The sequence below is a fragment of the Coregonus lavaretus genome (assembly GCF_964263955.1).
Source record: "Coregonus lavaretus genome assembly, chromosome: 6".
In the NCBI taxonomy this organism is placed as follows: Eukaryota; Metazoa; Chordata; class Actinopteri; order Salmoniformes; family Salmonidae; genus Coregonus; species Coregonus lavaretus.
Window position 1 is genome coordinate 3344034 of NC_139993.1, and position 21783 is coordinate 3365816.

The following is a 21783-nucleotide window of genomic DNA, read 5'->3' on the forward strand; positions in this document are numbered from 1 at the left end:
ATCATTCTTTGGGGATGCTTTTATGCAAAGGGGACAGGACAACTGCACCGTATTGAGGGGAGGATGGATGGGGCCATGTATTGCGAGATCTTGGCCAACAACCTCCTTCCCTCAGTAAGAGCATTGAAGATGGGTCGTGGCTGGGTCTTCCAGCATGACAACGACCCGAAACACACAGCCAGGGCAACTAAGGAGTGGCTCCGTAAGAAGCATCTCAAGGTCCTGGAGTGGCCTAGCCAGTCTCCAGACCTGAACCCAATAGAAAATCTTTGGAGGGAGCTGAAAGTCCGTATTGCCCAGCGACAGCCCCAACACCTGAAGGATCTGGAGAAGGTCTGTATGGAGGAGTGGGCCAAAATCCCTGCTGCAGTGTTTGCAAACCTGGTCAAGACCTACAGGAAACGTATGATCTCTGTAATTGCAAACAAAGGTTTCTGTCCCAAATATTAAATTCTGCTTTTCTGATGTATCAAATACTTATGTCATGCAATAAAATGCAAATTAATTACTTAAAAATCGTACAATGTGATTTTCTGGATTTTTGTTTTAGATTCCGTCTCTCACAGTTGAAGTGTACCTATGATAAAAATTACAGACCTCTACATGCTTTGTAAGTAGGAAAACCTGCAAAATCGGCAGTGTATCAAATACTTGTTCTCCCCACTGTATATGGTCCATAGACTACTTTCAGGGTGAGGAACTGCTAACCTTGTTATAAAAGAGTGAACTTCCCCTTTAATACAGTATGTCCCCTCTGCCCTGCTATCCTCCCATGTGTGCCTCAGTGTGGCAAAGCCTTTAGCCAGAGCTCCAACGTCATCACCCACAGCCGTCAGCACAGTAGCAACCAGCCCAACCGCTGCCCTCGCTGCCTCTACGGCTTCCAGCGTAAACTGGACCTGACACAGCAGCAGGAGAATCACTGTGCATAGACCTTCAGGCTAAGACCCTGGCTAAGATCTGAGCTCAGTTTCCAAAAATCGGGAGAACCGCTGTACATACATAGCAACTCAGAGACCATCACATGATCACAGCTGACCCCAGTAAATTTTTTCATTATAAGGGGCACCACTGCACAAGCTGAATAGAAGCTGGGGATGGATGAAGGGATGGATGCTCCACTCAAAATTCTAACAAACATTTACCTTGACTGTAGTCGAATCCCGAATATACACTTTGCCTACATATATATTTGTGTTTTTTCAGTGTCATCATACGGTCATATCTGAAAATATGTCTAAAACACCTTAGAAACACTCCAATCCAATTTACACTGAACAAAAATATAAACGCAACATGTAAAGTGCTGGTCCCATGTTTCATGAGCTGAAAAAAAGATTCCAGAAATGTATCATTCGCACAAAAAGCGTATTACTCTCAAATTTTGTGCACAAATTTGTTTATGTCCCTATTAGTGAGCATGTGATCCTTTGTCAAGATAATCCATCCACCTGACAGGTGTGGCTTAAACAGCATGATCATTACACAGGTGCACTTTGTGCTGGGGACAATAAAAGGCCACTCTAAAATGTGCCTTTTTGTCACGCAACACAATGGCACAGAAATGGGAGAGCCTTCCAGAAAGAGAACCATCTCTGCAGCACTCCACCAATCAGGCCTTTATGGTAGAGTGAAAGGCACATGACAGCCCACTTGGAGTTTGCCAAAAGACATCTAATCGACTCTCTGATGAATCCAAGATTTAACTCTTTGGCCTCAATGCCAAGCGTCACGTCTGGAGGAAAGCTGGCACCATCCTTACCGTGAAGCATGGTGGTGGCAGCATCATGCTGTGGGGATGTTTTTCAGTGGCAGGGACTGGGAGACTAGTCAAGATCGAGGGAAAGATGAACGGAGCAAAGTACAGAGAGATCCTTGATGAAAACCTGCTCCAGAGCGCTCAGGACCTCAGATTCACCTTCCAACAGTACAACGACCCTAAGCACACAGCAAAGACAACGCAGGAGTGGCTTTGGGACAAGTCTCTGAATGTCCTTGAGTGGCTCAGCCAGAGCCTGAATTTGAACCCGATCAAACATTTCAGTAGAGACCTGAAAATAGCTGTGCAGCGACGCTCCCCATCAAACCTGACAGAGCTTGAGAGGATCTGCAGAGAAGAAAGGGTGAAACTCCCCAAATACAGGTGTGCCAAGCTTGTAGCGTCATACCCAAGAATACGAGGCTGTAATTGCTGCCAAAGGTGTTTCAACAAAGTACTGAGTAAAGGGTCTGAATACTTATGTAAATCTGATATTTCCGTTTATTAGTTGTAATACATTTGCAACAATTACAACAAAAAATTGCTTTGTCATTATGGGATATTGTGTGTAGATTGATGAGGGGAAAAACTATTTAATCCATTTTAGAATAAGGCTGTAATGTAACAAAATGTGGAAAAAGTCAAGGGGTCTGAATACTTTCCGAATGCACTGTAAATGCAGTGTTTTCCAACACACATGAGTGATGATGAATTGAATCAAGTGTGTTAGTGCTAGGACAAAAACAAAAATGTGCACCCCTTTGGGTCCCTTGGACCAGGACTGAGAAACTCTGTCCACCCACCCTACAATTCTGGAAAGATACCATACACAAACTAATCCACCCTTTTGGGTCACAGCATTCCACTCTCCCCATCCTTCTGCCTTCTTGGAGATCATCAGTCCATTTTAATCGCCTTAAATATTGCCAAGAAAACAATATTACTCAACTACAAAAACAGAAACGAACAGTCTATTTTGTCAACGAGTTAACCTTCTCACAGACCACATCACAATGAAAAAATTACAGCATCCACCAAAGACAAAATTCAAACCTACAACGAAAACTGGACTCCACACCTCAACTTCTTGCAGCTACCACTGATCCCACCCTAGTGTTTCCTCTACCACCCAAGTTGCTATTACTATTTATTTGTATACATTATATGGAGCAGCAGTTGAAAGGTACAAAGGTTGATAGTAACCAGCCACAATAGGGACGCCCCTCAGGGGAAACAACATCTTTGATACAGCAATGCCCTCAGGTAAAAGGAGACCAATCTGCCCCAAATATTATGGTAAACATATAGGGGAAGGAAATTCCTATGTTGGTAGATACAGGTGCTAACACGTATGGGATTTCCTGTTCCCTGGTAATACATTTTGAAACAAAACCCATGTCCTATTCCATAGGACCTATTAATGTTGAAAATGATTTTCTGTATTCACCCACCCAACTGTGTAACTTGTTAGGTAGAGACTTGTTAACTAAACTTATTGCTACAATGTATTGTACCCCAGGTGGAGTTTTAGTTGATATCCCAAACGATGGGATATTAAACCAATCAGTAAGCAGGCAAATTGAACCACTCCCCCAGGAGGAGTGGGGGTCTGACACTGTTTCCCAGTCTATCCTGTTTCAGGAGCCAGACTCATCATGGACAGAACACTCCAATAACAGTAGACTTATATGCAGTGCTAGCCCAGTTATAATAAATGTTGATCCCTGAAAGAAACTCTAGTGTTGACAGCTACATTTAAAAAAGGAAGCTCCCTCTCTCCCGTTCTGAATTGGCCGATGTATTTGATCATTTCAGCGCATTACATATTCATCTCAAAATAATAGACATTTAACGAGTGTGAAGCAGAAAGTGAATTTCCTACAGAAAATTGTAATAAATATTAAGAGTAACATTGTTAGGGTAGACTAAAATGCAAACAATGCCTTCCAATAAGGATAAATGTTTGTTTTGTTTATTTTTAAAACTTACAATAGGGGTAAAAGTAGAACATTGTTTGAGGGTGATCCCAACCCACCCTCACTCTCTCTGTCAGCGCTACCCTATAAAAGTGCAACCAGTCATTGAGTGTAAGGGGGCAATTACTTTTTCACACAGGGGAATTGGGTGTTGCATAACTTTGTTAATAAAATAAATAAAATAAGTGTACCTTTTTTTTGTTATTTGTAAACTCAGGTTCCATTTGTATAATATTAGGTTTTGGTTGAAGATCTGATAACATTCAGTATCAAAAAGATAACATTCAGTATAAAAAATATGCAAAAGTAGACAAAATCAGAAAGGGGGCAAATGCTTTTTCACAACACTGTATATTAGTTTGTTTTGTTTGGTGTATTTGTAAAAAAATAAATATATTATTTAACTTCACATGAAACTGTGATTGAAATCAATGTGAAAACCCACTAAATAAAATGTTCCACAAAATATGTAGCCTATATAGTATGATGTGTTCTCGTGTTTCAGGAGCGTACGTTTGACTGTAAGGTGTGTGTGGGAAGTGTTTAAGTGCTCATAAACCCTATCCACCCACCTACTAAACTAATTTCACCAGAAGTCTGACATGAAGAAACACACCTTCATTCATACAGGTGAGTCAACATGTATTCTATTGGAATAGAGATCTTGTCTTTGTCATGGTCACAGTCAAAATGTCCAGCCGGAGGGTCAACCTGGCAGGGCATTAAGCGCTGCGGAAATACCTGGAAAATGTCAATAACTCCAAATATTTTGTTTAATTTATTTCCCTGAGCCTCAATATACTTTAAAAGGACTAAACACAAATCAAAACTGTGTAGAAATGACAATGGACCTATATACATTCATACAGTTTCTTGACTGTGTCTAGCTCGCTAATAATCACCGAAATGAAATCTAGACAGTCAGGGATCATGGAAAATTCCCCAAACTACAATCTTACCCATTTTCTGAGCGGCCCTCCATGTCTCATTGAAGACCGAAGGCTACCCCTGGGGCCTAATGAGTTTGACACCACTGCTCTAGAGCCTACCCTGCTTACACCTTCAACATAGGAGGACACATATTAAAATAGAAGATGACTGATCATTGCAATTGCAAAAATCTCTGAAGCTGGAGACTCTTATCTCCCTCACTAACTTTAAGCATCAGTTGTCAGAGCACCTTACCGATCACTGCACCTGTACACAGCCCATCCTAAATTAGCCCACCCAACTACCTCATCCCTATATTGTTATTTATTTTGCTCATTTGCACCCCAGTATCTCTATTTGCACATCATCTCTTGCACATCTATCATTCCAGTGTTAATACTAATTGTAATTATTTTGCACTATAGCCTATTTATTGCCTTACCTCCATAACTTGCTACATTTGCACACACTCTATATATATTTTCTGTTGTATTTTTGACTTTATGTTTTGTTTTACCCCATATGTAACTCTGTGTTGTTGTTTTTATCTCACTGCTTTGCTTTATCTTGGCCAGGTCGCAGTTGTAAATGAGAACTTGTTCTCAACTGGCTTACCTGGTTAAATAAAGGTGAAATAAAATAAAAAAATAAAAATGGATCAGAAAAATCTGATCAGATTGTGATGTCATACTGTGGGACAAAAACTCCATCCCACCTGAACAGGCTGAAAGCTCCTACACTAAAAAGGCATTATCCTAATTTTCACAATCTCAGAGTGTTATTTTTATTTTGACAATATAATGTGGAAGGAAAATCACATTTTTGACTGCACTGCCCCTTTAACTTATAAAATAGTGAACTTCCCCTTTAATACAGTATGTCCTCTCTGTTTTTCTATCCCAGATGAGAAGCCCCATGCGTGCCAGGTGTGTGGCAAAGCCTTCAGCCAGAGCTCCAACTTCTTCACTCACAGCCTTCAGCACAGTGGCAACCAACCCTACTACTGGCCATAAACAAATATGTGTGCATTTATCAAGGCCTATATGCCAACAGTTCGCAACAATGTCTAATTTATCAGAACCATTAAAGATAACAAATCCTAATTGCTAAAATGACCCATATACAGTGTCTTCGGAAAGTACACACAATACCCCATAATGTTGAAGCAAAAAAAGTTTTTAGAACTACAACTTTGTCCCGAAGCCACTTGTCGTGGAAATTCTACACAGTGGACACTCTGTGTAATCTTAAATGAATCATCGTCTGGCCACTCTACCATAAAGGCCTAATTGGTGGAGTGCTGCAGAGATCGTTGTCCCTCTGGAAGGTTCTCCCACCTCCAAAGAGGAACTCTAGAAGTCTGTCAGAGTGACCATCGGGTTCTTGGTCACCTCCCTGACCAAGGCCTTTCTCCCCCGATTGCTCAGTTTGGCTGGGCGGCCAGCTCTAGGAAGAGTCTTGGTGGTTCCAAACTTCTTCCATTTAAGAATGATGGAGGCCACTGTGTTCTTGGGGACCTTCGATGCTGCATAAATGTTTTGGTACCCTTCCCCAGATCTGTGCCTCGACACAATCCTGTTTCGGAGCTCCACTTACAATTCCTTTGACCTCATGGCTTGGTTTTTGCTCTGCACTCTCAACTGTGGGACCTTATATAGACAGATATAGACTGGTGTGTGCTTTTCCAAATCATGTCCAATCAATTGAATGTACCACAGGTGGACTCCAACCAAGCTGTAGAAACATCTCAAGGATGATCAACAGAAACAGTATGCACCTGAGCTTAATTACGAGTCTCAGAGCAAAGGGTCTGAATACTTATGTTTTTTATTTGTAATACATTAGCAAAAATATCTAAAAACCTGTTTTCGCTTTGTCATTGTGGGGTATTGTGTGTAGATTGATGAGGAAGAAAAATAATTTCATCCATTTTAGAATAAGGCTGTAACGTAACAAAATGGGGAAAAGGGTCCTTGTCTGAATACTTACCGAATGCACTGTATATTCATACAGTTTCTTGATTGTGTCTAGCTTGCTAATAATCACCAAAATGACAGTCAGGAATTATGGAAAATTCCCCAAACTAAAATGTAACCCATTTTCAGTGCTGCCCTCTGGACCTCGTTGAAGACCGAATGCTGCCCATGGGGCAAAATAAATTTCACACCACTGCTCTAGAGCCTACCCCGCTTTTCAACTTAGGAGGACACATGAAAATAAAAGATGAATGGTCAGAATAATCAGATCAGATTGTGCAGGCATACTGTGGGACAAAAACTCCATCCCACCTAAACAGACTGAAATTCCATTTTTGACTGCACTGCCCCTTTAACTTAGTAAAAAATTGTGAACTTCCCCTTTAATACAGTATGTCCCCTCTGCCCTCTTATCCCAGGTAAGATGCCCCATGCATGCCAGGTGTGTGGCAAAGCCTTCAGCGAGAGCTCCAACCTCATCACTAGCAGCTGTCAGCACAATGGCAACCAGCCCTACCACTGACCCCGCTGCCTCTTCTTCCAATGCAAACTGGACCTGAGACAGCATCAGGAGAACCAATGCACATAGATTTTCAGGCTTCCAGCTGATCTGAGATCAGTTTTAACAAGCAAGTGAACCACTGCACATAGATAGCAACTCAGAGACTCTCACATGGTTGCTAATTTTTTCATTCTTAGGCTGATCATCAAACTCCATTGATTGTCAGTGATTTACCTGTCAGTGGGTAGTTAAAGATATGGCCCTTTGAGATGAAATACGTTTTAGTGCTTGACTTATCTAAATGTATTGCTCTTGTGACACCCACGTAGCTTCTCTGGAACTGAGTCCTCCTCTTCAGTTCTCTGGAACATCAACATTTACCTGGAATGGATTGGGCTGAGAACTCCCCACCCACCCTTCCTCTCTCTGTCAGCGCTACCCTATAAAAGCAGAGACATCTCTCCACTCTGCACTAGAACACCTGATTACTACAACCTTCAAGCGCGCCACTGCACCGAGGAAGAACACACAGACACAGGTAAATACATTATTTTAAATACATGCTTTAGGTTTTCTTTATTTTTTACATTATAGAATAATAGGGAAGACATCAAAACGATGAAATAACACATATGGAATCATGTAGTAACTGTATTAGGTTCCGACACAATAAAATATATTGAACTCCAGATACAATTTGGCAGCTTGAACAGATGTGTGTCTCATGGCTGGAACAGTTACTCTGTAGCTCAGCTGGTAGAGCATGGCTCTTGTAATGCCAAGGTAGTGGGTTCGATCCCCGGGACCACCCATACACAAAAAAAATGTATGCACGCATGACTGTAAGACGCTTTGGATGAAAGCGTCTGCTAAATGGCATATTATTATTATTATTAAATAGTGATCATTTGGCAGAGTTGAAAGATATTGGTCGATATTACTTAACAAGCAGAGCTTTGGTTCACACAACACAAATGATATATAATACATTGGACATGAAACAAAGATACAAATGTAACAGCACAACAAAGTAGATAAACCATTTTTTGTTGCAGGTGCCTTTTCATTTTAAACACCGAATAGTGCTTTCTAACGGTCGTCACTAGTTACCACATTCACAAAGTGATAAACCCTGCCAAATCGTTTAAAGACTTACAATTAGCATAAGGACCAAGACATCGCAAAATACATGCAATGCCACTTAGTGCAATGGTGAGAAATAATGATAAATTGCAGAGATAAACTTTGCTTATCGAGATCTGTGCTTTATGTGGACAGTTTGGATGAGGAATATTCTTTAATTTAATCAGTGGTATAAAGTACTTAAGTAAAAATACTTTAAAGTACTACTTAAGACATTTTTTGGGGTATCTGTACTTTACTATTCATTTATTTTGACAACTTTTACTTGACACCCAAAAGTACTAGCTACATTTGGAACGCTTAGCAGGACAGGAAAATTGTCAAACTCATACACTTGTCAAGAGAACATCCTGCTCCCTCTGATCTGGCGGACTCAATAAACACACATGCTTCGTTTGTAAATGTTTTCTGAGTGTTGGAGTGTGCCCCTGGCTATCTGTAAATTTAAATAACAAAATGGTGCCATTTGGTTTGCTTAATATGAGGAATTTGAAATGAATTTTACTTTTGATACATACGTATATTTGAGCAATTACATTTACTTTTGATACTTCAGGATATTTAAAACCAAATAATTTTACTCAAGTAGTATTTTACTGGATGACTTTGACTTGAGTCATTTTCTATTAAGGTTTCTTTACTTTTACTCAAGACAATTGGGTAATTTTTCCACCACTGAATTTAATCAACTTAACCCTTAATTATCCTCTTTCTCTCCCCCTCTCTTTTCTCTATCGTTGCAGCAATGGATTGTGCTTCACATACCAACAGCCAAAATGACTGCAATAAAGAAAAACCTGTTGCCAAATGTCCTACAAAACCAGGCCAAGACATATCATGCCAAGACATATCACGCCAATCCATATCAGGCCAAACCATATCAGGCCAAACCATATCAGGCAGTGTGAGCGGCAATATTTCCTTTGGCAACCAGACCAATAAACCCAGTCATACCGGTAAGTAACCCTATCCAGTGGGTGGGAATCTATAAATTAATGAATAATAAATACATTCATATTTTATTGTTTTGTGGCCATTCAACATGGGAATATAACACACATTGATATTAGACATTTCACAGCTCAGTTCCAGAACCAGCGTAAATATAGATACAAATATAAAATTGTTTATTGTTGCTCATAGCAGTGTTCTCAGCAAACTTCTAATACTGACAACCACATTTATTTCAGCACGGTCCAATGACTCTCTCTCTTTCGTTCCCTTAGCTTAACAAAAAACTCCCAGAAAAACTGTCGCACCCAGCATCACCATAGCCAACATAACAGGTGGCAGAGTGGGTCTCTACTACAAGGCAGAGAAGATGGCTCTCTGTGACCTCATCAAGGGGAGTCAACTCAAGGGCGACTCCATCGTTATCCTGGACGACACCTTTAAGAAGACCCCTCTTCCTCAGAACCTCGATGTCACTGGCTTCCAAGTAGAAAGTGACAATACACACAGATTAAACTACATGCAAATTATTGATAAAAAATAAACAGAATAAATCACAGTTAAGTGGAAAAGTGCTGGGTGTATGGTCGAAATCAGCAATATAATCACTGTAGGTTTTTGACCAAATAATAAATGTTACCAAACTGAGAAAATGTGTTCTGTAAGATGTTAGGAGTGTGTGTGGGATTACATTACATGATTGGGGTTGCCACCAGATATCCTACATACTCATACTAATTTTAACAAAGGTCAACAACACAAGATTGTAATCAAAGTTTTATTTCTAAGGTTGTAGTCATGTTATTTCAAGCATACAGGGTGATGGTGCAAGACACGTACAGGGAGCACAAATATATATAGCAGAGAAAAAATCTGCACATTTCCTCATTACACTGGATTTAAAAAACATGTGAACTAGAATGTTAGATGCATGCAGTGTTTCCCAACTAAAGGTTTGATGATGAGTTGAATCAAGTGTGTTAGTGCTAGGGTAAAAACTGAAATGTGCACCCGTTTGGGTCCCTAGGACCAGGATTGAGAAACAGTAGATTAATGCATCATAATGAATGAACAATACACCAGACAACTACTTTCAAGCACATGGCTCTGTCCACCAACCCTACAATTCTGGAAAGAAACCATACAAACTAATCCACCTTTTTGGGTCACAGCATTCCACTCTCCCCATCCTTCTGCCTTCTTGGAGATCATCAGTCAATTTTAATCACCTTAAATATCGCCAAGGAAACAATATTACTCAACTAGAAAAACAGAAACCAACAGTGTTTGTCCGTCATGTTGTATAATGATTTGAAGACAAGCGCAGGAATATATATTAAGGGTTTTATTTACTCCTCCCAACACAAACACGTCTATATATACAAAAGGGATGTAACCCAAACAAAGAGCGAGGTGTAACCTCAACACAATACACGGGACGAGACCCGTAAACAACAAGACCACAATACATGGTACTCTCGAGACCAACGGACATGGGACAATAATCGACAAGGACAATGGGGAACAGAGGGCACATATATACACATACTAATCAGGGGGAATGGGAACCAGGTGTGCGTAATGAGACAAGACAGTCCGGGGTTGGTGGTAATGATCCATGTCAGTGACGCCTAGAAAGCCGGTGACGTAGATCTCCGGAACTGGTGAACGGAATGAGCAACAGTACCGGGGGGATCCGTGACATTGTCAACAGATTAACCTTCTCACAGATCACAACACAATGGAAAAAATTACAGCATCCACCAAAGACTAAATTCAATCCTTCAACGAAAACTGGACCCCACTCCTCAACTCACCCGCTGAGCTGATCCCACCCTAGTGTTTACTCTACCACCCAAGTTGCTATTACTATTTATTTGTATACATTATATGGAGCAGCAGTTGAAAGGTACAACGTTTGATAGTTGATAGATGTTGTACAGTCAGGTACATAATTATTGGTACTCTTGAAAAAGGTTTGCAAAGAGTACTGAGCTACATTGAGTACATTTTTTTGGGGGAAATTGTATTCTTTTAAACTAATACAATTGTTCAGTTAAAGAGGTTTTGTTTAACAAGTAAGAAAAAAAAATATATATATATTATGGTAAAAATTATTGCCACCCTTGTTTTGAATATTCCAGCACACTCCCCTTGCAAGGTTAATGACACTGAGCCATTAAAAAGAGAGAAAACACGTTGGGAGGGATTTTAGACAATTTCTTTGCAGATCTTTTATATCCTTTGTCTGCTCTTATGGACTGCCCTCTTCAATTAAAACCACAGGTTTTTAGGGGCTCAAGTCCAGAGACTGAGATCGCCATTGCAAAATGTTGATTTAGAGGACAATTCACAATTTCTTTGTGGATTTTGATTAGTGCTTGGGGTTATTGTCTTGCTGGAAGATCCACTTGCTGCCAAGTGTCAGCCTCCTGGCAGTGGCAACCAGGTTTTTGGCTAAAATGTCCTGGTACTTGGGGAATTTCATTATGCCGTTGACCTTAACAAGGGCTCCTGGACCATAGAAAGTAAAATAGCCCCATAACATCAAAGATCCACCCCTATTTTCTATCGTAGGTATGAGGTACTTTTCTGCATATGCTTCTGTTTTTCAACGTCAAACCCACCACTTGTGTGCGAGGCCAAAGAGTGCTATTTTCATGTCATCTGACCATAGCACTGGTTCCAATCCAAGTGTCAATGCCATTTATCAAACTCCAGGCAGTGCTATGGTCAGATGACAGAAGGCTATGGCCTTGTTATTCACAGAATAATTCCCGGGTTCTCATTCCTTATTGCTTAAGTATTTGTATTATTTATTTTATACAGTCATTTTGTTCTCATCTTTATCAAGGGTGCCAATAAGTATGGGTCTGACTGTATATACTGTAAATGTATTTGTATTGAACAGCGAAAGAGCAACGTATTGAACCCAGATCTCCAAGCCCAAAGGCAATCTCGCTTACCCATGCTCCAACTGGCAAGGGTTTCATTATCCCCTCCATCCAGGATAACGTGTCCCCACGCTTCACTATACCAAGTCCCTCATGTATACACACCTCTCCAATAGCCTCACAGACACCATCCCACTCTGACACCAATGTAGCGAACAACAGAGTAACAAGTTTTCCAGCCCGTAAGCTAACCCTTGCAACAATAAGGTTAATGCTATATATTTTTATCATTCTACAACATGGGGGATGGAAATGTCTAGTCATTTGAGGAAGTGAACGAGAACACAACTGGAGAGGACTACTCCAATGATATTGTTGCCAGAGCTAAATGGTACAGCAAGGCTGAAGGTAAATAAACCAGAACATTACAATTAAATGTGTTAACAACCGTTGTATGGTCTCTTTCAGCAGCCAGGTCACAAACAGTTGTTTTGTTTATATTCTGAGTTTGTGTTAACATGACAATACGTATTTTTGTCCTCTATGTGAAATATACAAAAAAAAATCATCACATTCCTGATCTTGTGTCTGGACCTCATTACTGTAGTCAATAGGCTACTACAAATATACCTTCAGAAATATTCACCCCCCTTGACTTCTCCCACATTTTGTTGAGTTACATTCTACATTTAAAATGTATTAAATTGAGATTTTCTGTCACTGGCCTACACACAATACCTCATATGTCAAAGTGAAATTATGTTTTTGGGACATTTTTACAAATTAATAAAATATGAAAATCTTGTATCTATAAATATTCAACCCCTTTGTTATGGCAAGCCTAATAAGCTCAGGAGTAAACATTTGCTGAACAAGTCACATAATAAGTTGCATGGACTCACACTGTGTGCAATATTAGTGTTTAACATGCATTTTAAATGACTAGGTCATCTCTGTACCCCATACATACAATTATATGTAAGGTCCCTCAGTCGAGCAGTGAATTTCAGACACAGATACAACTACAAAGACCAGGGAGGTTTTCCAATGCCTCACAAAGAAGGGCACCTATTGGTAGATGGGTAAAAACAGTTATTAATTACACATTGGATGTTATATCATTACACCAGTCACTACAAAGATACAGGAATCCGTCCTAACTCATTTGCCGGGGAGGAAGGAAACCGCTCAGGGATTTCACCATGAGGCCAATGGTGACTTCATAAAACAGTTACAGAAATGAATGGCTATGATATGAGAACATGAGGATGGATCCTTTTAGCAACAAGGCACTAAAGTAATTCTGCAAAACAATGTAGCAATTCCGACTCATTGGAATGTCACTGAGGTTGTTGGATAGACCTACACAAAGCCTTTTAATAACCAAAGGTCAAAAAGCAGCAACTGAAGTCTGACATTCTTTGATTCTCTATTCTGTTTTTGACTGGATGACCAGTGTGATGATTTCATTAAGATAAGAGGTAATTTGTATTTACTGCACTGCTCTCCTCTTCTGCAAATGACATTAAAGTATTTGTTTTCTTTTCAGAGTTTCTTTTCTTCCTCCAGTCTGGCGTACCATGTCCACAAGTCCCATGGTGGCAGACACAAGCAGTCATCATCAGCACACACCAAGACTGACAGTCAGCCATATGGCTATAGGCCAGACCTGGGTTTGAGCTACAGGGTCAAGGTAGGAATAACACACCTAATGATGCCAATAAAGGCCTGTCGCTTGCCATGGTACACACTAAATGGATAATAAAGGGTTTTAAAGAAGAGTTGAGGTCAATTCCATTTTTATTCAGTCACCAAAATGGAATTGACCTCAAAGTTCAAAGTAGATACTATGAGGGTTGTTCTTTAATTGTGGTGGCAATTGCGTCCCTCACCTTTGCACCCATGAAAAACACTTTAAAATTACAAATAGTTACACGTCATACATGTTTTGGTTTATATTGAATTTGGATCAATGATCAAACATAATGCAAGTCCTTTATATTGCAATAAGATATGTATATGCATTGTTTAAAGTACTTAGGGCAAGCAAATTGGCTTGTTCCAGTAGAGTTGTAGTGCCATGTTTTGGGGATTTAGAGATATCTATCTAGTACTTTGAATGCTAGAAAGTAAACCAAATTATGTAATATATTGTTGAGATCAATAAAAACAAATATAATATGTCCCTACATTTTATGTAATTGGTGATACCGCCTTGATAATCACTCATTACACAGATATAACAGATATACAAGGACCTTGAGCATTCCCACCAATGGGAAACCTAGCTATTAATGAAAAGTATTAGCTAATCTCACTCTTTTAGTATGTCAATAATTTGAGGATACCATTTGTTATTTGTTGAGTCTAAATAAAAAGTGTCATTGATGTTACTCAATTTGAATTAAGGGAAATTACATTGTGAGCAAATTGATTAATCATATTAATTCAGTAAATGAATTTAAAGCAGCAATCAGCAGTAGAAACAATAACAAAACGGACTCTCAACCCCTGGTTCGGTAAAAAGCTGAGGGATGGGGCTGGAGAAATGCAACCACTACAATTCATAGACAGAGCTATGGATGCAAGGACTGACCATCCATGATGTCAAAACTACACATTTAACTATGTTTTGAGGCTATATGTTCTTTGTTCACAAACATAGGAGTAAAACAAGCTTATATTTTGGGTTACAATGTGGTAAGACAGTTGAACTAAGCTCTTGAGGCATTTGTAAGTTTTATTCTTCAAGAATAAATGGGTACATATGATTAATTTATAAGTCCACAAACTGATGTAGCAACTTCTGATTTTGACATCATGGATGGTCAGTCCTTGCATCCATAGCTCTGTCTATGAATTGTAGTGGTTGCATGTCTCCAGCCCCATCCCTTAGCTTTTTAATGACCTTAGATTTGAGCATCTGAGTCCTCCATTCAAGAAAATCTTTAATGACCTAAAATGTGTCATTGGTGTTAACGTCATTAGTGTTACTACTTCTACTGGTGGCACAATGTTATCATAATGGTCAAAAAAATTTAAAGTCATTCAAAGCTGCCACCTTACTTGATTTAGAATAGGAAGATGTACTGAAATAAATGTAAATAAATAAAACATCTAGAAAAATCAACTTCATTTTCCCCAAAATGCCATGCCCAAACGCCAGTGCAATTCAAGAACGACCCATTAATGAAATACGGGATAGTGTGTGTTATGTATTATCACAAGGACTGTTTATCAAGGTTTTGGATGCTGTTCATAAACTATACTTGAGAAACACACCACAGTAGAACCTGTATGTGACTATATGGCTTATATGGTATACAGTATGTATGCTGTGTTGTCATGTGTCAGAGGAGAGTACGTTTGGATATATGTGAATAGGAAAGTGTTCAAGCGCTCCTCTACCCTGTCCACTCACTTGCTTATCCACTCTGACACGCTTCCTTATCCCTGTCAATACTGAGAAAGAGATTTCACCAGAAAACTGATATGATAAAAACCCACCTTCATTCACACAGGTGAGTCCATGACCAAGCTTTACTGCCTGATGTTCCATGTTCATTACTGCTGTTATTTCTGTATCACACCTTATTGGCTTTTTAAGGCATTTATTATACTTTGGTAAGATTTTAGATAAAATAAGCTTTGTTGTCTGTTTCCACTGAAATTCGCTCTGAGTCATTAAAACAAGCTCATTACAGGGCATCAAAATGTTCAATTACAGCTGTTAATGTACATTGAAATCTATCATTACTGGCAGGGCAATTTAAGGTATTTAAAAAAATTATGATGATGATTATTATTATATCATTTAAAAAAAATCTGGGATTATGTTTACTTTGAAATAATAATAACAAGCCTCGTGATCTTAGTCCAACTGTCCGACCGCATCAGAACCCAAAATATTTGCTTCATTCCATTGGCTTACTCCATTATTATTATTATTATTATTATTATTATTATTATTATTATTATTTGTATTATTTGTATTATTTGTATTATTTGTGTTTTTATGTTAATTTAATTTTTTTGTACACAAGGAAATACAAAACAATATGATCAGAGTTGAGAAGAAAAAACAAAATGAGCTTGTGCAGGAGAGGTAGAAAAACCCTGAGGCTTGTAAGGCACTCCGTCCTTTCAAATGATTATGGAATAAAAAACACTAAAAACTATCTTGGTTAAACAAACACTGTATAGCTTCAACACATAGTTAAAGCTATACTTTTTTATTGTCAGGCCTTGAATTCATATCTGTCACATCTGCTCCTGCAACGCCCTCTACTGCTCATCCTGTGTCTCCTTGACCTGTCTTGTCATCCTGCTACTCTGTCCTGGATTCCCCACTCTACTACTCCCTTGGATTCCCCTCCGGACCTGCTCACGCTGTCTCAACCCCCTCGCTTCAGCCGCAGCCTCCGCACCTGGTTTCCAGCAGTTTCCCCTGACCTGCACTCCATCTCCCCCCTGTGTCTCAAAAAATACCTTGGATACTTCATCCCAGTCTCCTCGTCTGAGACTGCTCTTGGGTTCCCCTGTTCCACTCCGCGTAACAATATCTCTGTCTATGACATTTAAGGTAGTATTCTCCATTTAACATGTGTTTTTATCCAATACCAGGCATAATCTGTTTTCCAAGAAACCGGCCCATACTGTATATCAATCTGATACAGATAGGTCACCCACAATATGTCCACTCTGCCCTCCTATCCCAGGTGAGAAGCCCAGTGCGTGCCAGGTGTGTGGCAAAGCCAACCTCCTCACCCACAGCTGTCAGCACAGTAGCAACCAGCCCTACCACAGCACCAGGAGATTCACTGCACATACGTTTTAGACCTTCAGGCTAAAACCCTGCTACCAGCTGATCTGAGTTCAGTTTATACCACCAGGAGCACTACTGCTGATAGGCTCACAAACAGCTACAGCTGCTGACCTCAGTTTAGTTTTCATTTGTCAATAGTTGAAGGATTATGTCACTGCTGCCCTGTTTGGCTACCAGCTGAACATTCAAACTGTTTCTATGCTGTTTTCACATTTGGACAAGGAAAGATATGTGTTGGACTTTAATACTGGCATGGTGATTTCAAGGTTAACCTGTTCAATATGCAACACTATGATACCGACTATTCTGAGCCCAGTATCTACAGTTGTTATTATTGATCATTTGTTTGATTCTTATTATTATTTTTGGATAATATTCTTCATATTAAACTGTCGAAACATATATGTTTTAGTCTAATCATGTTAAAGCCTATTTTGTAGGGTTGTTTTTCTTCCCACAACAGTGTAGCAGGCCTAGACCAGTGAAAACAGTGCACGGGCGGATGATACATCCGTATAGACAAAGACCTGCCCTCTGAGATTGGGGGTTCAATACAGGCCGGTGACAAACTGGAAACGACAGGAACGGTGACGATATCTAACCAAAATTGAATTCCAAACTGCAAGGATAAGGTCAGTAGTCTTTATTCGTAGATTTGGGGGGGAAGTGTTCTGAACTTGCAATAACATAGAAATACTGTTGTAATTCTTGTAAAGTACAGAGAATGATTACCAAAATCCAGTAAGACTTGCCATCGCGTTTTTAGACGTTTATGTAGAGAAAAACCCGCACCAGTATTCTAGATAAATATAAGATGCGAGTGGTATAGCACAGGAAGGAAGGGGGTCCGAAATTGACTCCAGGTAATAGGCCAATATCAAAATAAACTAGGTAATATTGAGATTGTACAAGATATATTCTTTACAATATAACCAGGGAATTAAAATAGCATGTGTGAGAAATAGAACATTAGTAAAGTCAAAAGTCACAAACAACCGTAGATTTTGCCGTAACTCTATCCGTTTCATGAAACTGGAGCCTTATAAACGCCGGGTTACCGATAGTGTTAACCAATAACCATTTAAGGTTGTATACGTGTGAGACCTAATATTTGCTCAAAAGTCACATCTATGAATAATTCCAGAAAAAGGGACTAAAATAGGTCGCGTGAGAAAGAATGGTTGTCCCATCCGTTTCATGAAACTGGGGTCTTAAAACACTCTGGGTTATGGGTTGAATAATTTAAATGGTTAATTACAAAAATTGATCATAACATTTGCTCAAAAGTCGCACCTAATAATAAGTTCAAAGAAGAATAATTATTGAGTGAATTATTACAAGATTTATTGAGTCCTGGGTTAGAAGGAATCTCCATTATGTGACTAGGTGAAGGGAGAGGTATGGTTTTGAGGGACGTCTGGACGCAGACAAACTCGAATCCATGGTAAAACAGATGCACAAGATGTGTGAAGGCAGAGTAGAGAGAGAGCGAGTGGAAGGGCTAGATACGGCCAGGGTGTGGCTCTCTGAGTCTAGAAAGTAAGAAAGGAAGGTCTAAGACAGAACCCACAGCTCCCCCTGTAGAACGGTCTGGATCCAGATTATACCCCTCCTTGGCAGACCAGGCCTGGAGGGAAAATCCAGACGATGAAGTAGTGGTGGTGAGGGGAAGGGTGCCACAGCAGGTTGCTGCTGTGGAGCCTCCACCCCCTTACCAGAACCAAGGGGAAGCTGAGGGAGGACAGGGAGTAGGTGAGGATAAGGGAAAGGAAGAAAGTACAATTGAGGTTCTTAAGAATCTTTTGGAACAACAGCAGCAAACCCAATTGGAATTGGAGAAATTAGAGAGAGAGAGTGAGAGAGAGACAGAAAGAGAAGGCTAAGAAAGTAACTAGAGTACTAGGGTACAATAGGGGGGTCAAGGGACCGAAGGGTGGAAGACCCAGGTCCCTGAGGAGACTTGAACCCCACAACAAAAGTCCAGTTAGGAGGGAAGAACAGGAGGATTCAGAGCTGAGCTCAGGAGGGAGTCAGTATGAGTCAGGAGATGAGAGAGTAGGAGGGGGCCAGTACCCAATGATAGCCTTACCTAATCCATTGGCAGGGAATGAAGGGGCCCCAGCAACCTTAGATGTATACAGGCCATGGACACAGAGGGACGTGGCCCGAGCGGTAGAAGGAATGACCCACCCCAAAACAGGAATAGAAGGGTTTAGAAGGGATTTGGAAGGCTTGGCAGCAAGTTTTAAGTTGAACACTGGGGAAATTGAGAGAGCAGTTAGACAGAGGGTGGGAAAGGATTGGGCTGCCGTTAGAGGGCAGTGGGTTCAAGGGGATGCCCAGAGGACACTTTTGCCATGGGCTGATCACGGAGAGTATTTCGGGAAAATAACTGAATTGTGTAATAGCCTCATGAAACATTACCATTGTCACGCAGACTTCTCTAAAGTACACGAGTGTAAACAAGAGGACAGTGAGACTGTTAGCCAATACATAGAGAGGTTTAAGGATGTGTTCAACGCAAACAGTGGCATACTCGAGCCAGACCAGGCACAGGGGAATGATACGCCCTACCATCAGCAATTCAAAATAGCATTCCTCAGTGGAATGAGACCAGAGATAAGCAGGACCATTATAATACTTTGATAGGGTGGGGAACGGCACCGCTAGCTGAGGTTAAAAGATATGCAATCCATCATGAGCAGAATAACAGACAGGACCGAGCCAAGAAAGAGCAGAAGGGAGCAGAGTACCTAATCACCACTCTGGGAGAGAGGTGATAGGGGTAGAAACCCAGGAAAGAGGGAGGGCTACAACAGAGGGAATAAGTGCTTTAACTGTAGCCAGGAAGTTCATTTTGCCAAAGAGTGTGAGGCGCCGTGCAAATACTGTAAGAGAACAGGCCACAACCATCGAGATTGCAGATAGTGGTAGGAAAGGATTGGGCAACTGTGAAGGGAGACTGGACCCCAGGAAGGGGGGACAGAGTTATTTTACAGTGGGCCGTAGACGGAGAGTATTGTGATAAACTTAATCAACTATGTAACAATCTCAGAGATTACTACCATAGACATGCTGATTTTTCTAAAATCCATGAGTGCAAACAAGTAGCAGATGGGCCATATCATCAACAATTAAAAATAGCTTTTTTAAGCGGAATGAGGCCTGAAATTTCTCAAACAATAAAAAATACCCTAATTGGCTGGGGCACAGCAACACTGATTGAGGTTAAAAGGTATGCCGTTCACCAAGAGCAGAATGGGAGAGAAAAGAGGAGTAAGAGAGATCTGAAGGGAGTGAGTATCTCATGCCATCTCTCGGGGAGATAGTAGGTCAGAACAAAGGGGCAGTGTCCTGGAAATCACAGTCTGTTTTTTTTTTTGTCAGTTCTGCAGGGAGTATATTTGATGAAGGGGATTTGTGTTGAATGAGAAGCTAGAGATTTCATAAAATAATAATTATATATTAACTTGCTCACCCAAACGTAGACATACGTCATGGGTGAGACATAATTAATATGGGTTTTCTGAATAAACTGACCAGAAGTAATGTGGTTAAAGACGTAAGTTATAATATTGTACAAAGACAATTTAGGGTTTCCATTAAGAAACGTCATTTTGTATCAGATGGTAAGACGACAAACCATTGTGATAGTAGTGGGATTTATTTGTCATTTTAATCACATAGAGTGAATAAATCTGTCTTTATGAGAGTGAATTACTTGTAGCCTACTTAGAAAGGACAGTTGCCTAGATCTGCTGTATTCTAAACGATGACAGATTGGGGGTTTCATAAGATGTGGCTATAATTTTAGTTGATAACAGAGGTAATAGGATGTATTTTACGACGCCTAGAGAAGGGAATGTCTTATATTCATGGGAAATGAAGTAAGGGAACTCAGAGAATAATAGGATTATTAAACAAACACTAAGAATAATGAAACAGTGTTGGAAGGAAGCAGAGTATGTAAGATAACATTGACTGACTGGTCTAATTGATACGTTTATACGAAAGAGATTGTCCTAGCACCACATAGCGGTTAGTATAACAGAGTAGTTTACGTTGCATCTCTGGGAATAGATGTTTTGTTTGTTTTGACTATAACTTAAAAATAATTGGTTATCTGTTAAAGTAATGTTAGATGGAAGACAGCGGTAGAGGATAGAGATTATACAGCGTTTCCTGCGTAAAAAAAAGGTAATAGAAATTGGGTGATGAGAAATTTTGAATTGCATTGTTTAAGCAAGAATGTTATAAAATTCATGCTTTCTAGTTATGTGTATACAAATATGTTATTAGTTTTTGGTGGTGTGTGTGGATAGAATTTACTAATGCCAGGATTTAGTAAACGAAGCAGAGGGTAATGTGAAGCGGATGTCTGAATAGTTTGTTTATACAACAGTGAGTTATGCAGACAGTTCACGTTGAACAATGGGAGATCGTTTTTACTATTAGGCTGATGGCGTAGTAAAAATGTAATTTGATAAAGTCACCGTTTTGATATGCGGAAATATTGATGCATGGGTAAAGTCATGTATCAACAGGGGGAATGGTAGAGCAGGTTAGGAAACACTTTGTGGCCTATGGTATAACAAACTAATAATAATAAAAAATGTTTTGTTCCAGATGTGTCATCTGTGCACAGAATAATCACCAAGGTAGAGAGAGCACCCCAGGGGGAATATCCCCTGGCAAAATATCCAGTCCAGCAATTGGAAATGGATTTTATAGAGTTATCGCGGAGTGAAGGGAAGAAATTGGGTACAATGTCTACCGATAGTAATAATCACCATTAGAGTAACCCCAGATAAGATGGGTTATCCCCCT

At 39.9% G+C, this 21783-nt stretch overlaps 1 long non-coding RNA gene and 1 pseudogene across 2 annotated transcripts in view; both read left to right on the top strand.

The window, feature by feature from the left end:
• Positions 1-7614: 7614 nt before the first annotated feature.
• On the top strand, positions 7615-9997 carry LOC311130870. The gene is made up of 3 exons (XR_014613402.1): positions 7615-7681; positions 9030-9242; positions 9513-9997. It is a non-coding gene; the product is annotated as an uncharacterized lncRNA (long non-coding RNA).
• Positions 9998-11169: 1172 nt separating this feature from the next.
• Positions 11170-21783, top strand: part of LOC311130337 — a 56613-nt pseudogene continuing 45999 nt past the window's right edge. The window contains exons 1-3 of the transcript in view: positions 11170-11184; positions 13681-13824; positions 15488-15652. The product of the transcript in view is annotated as an uncharacterized misc_RNA (transcript). The remainder of the gene's footprint in view (positions 11185-13680; positions 13825-15487; positions 15653-21783) is intronic.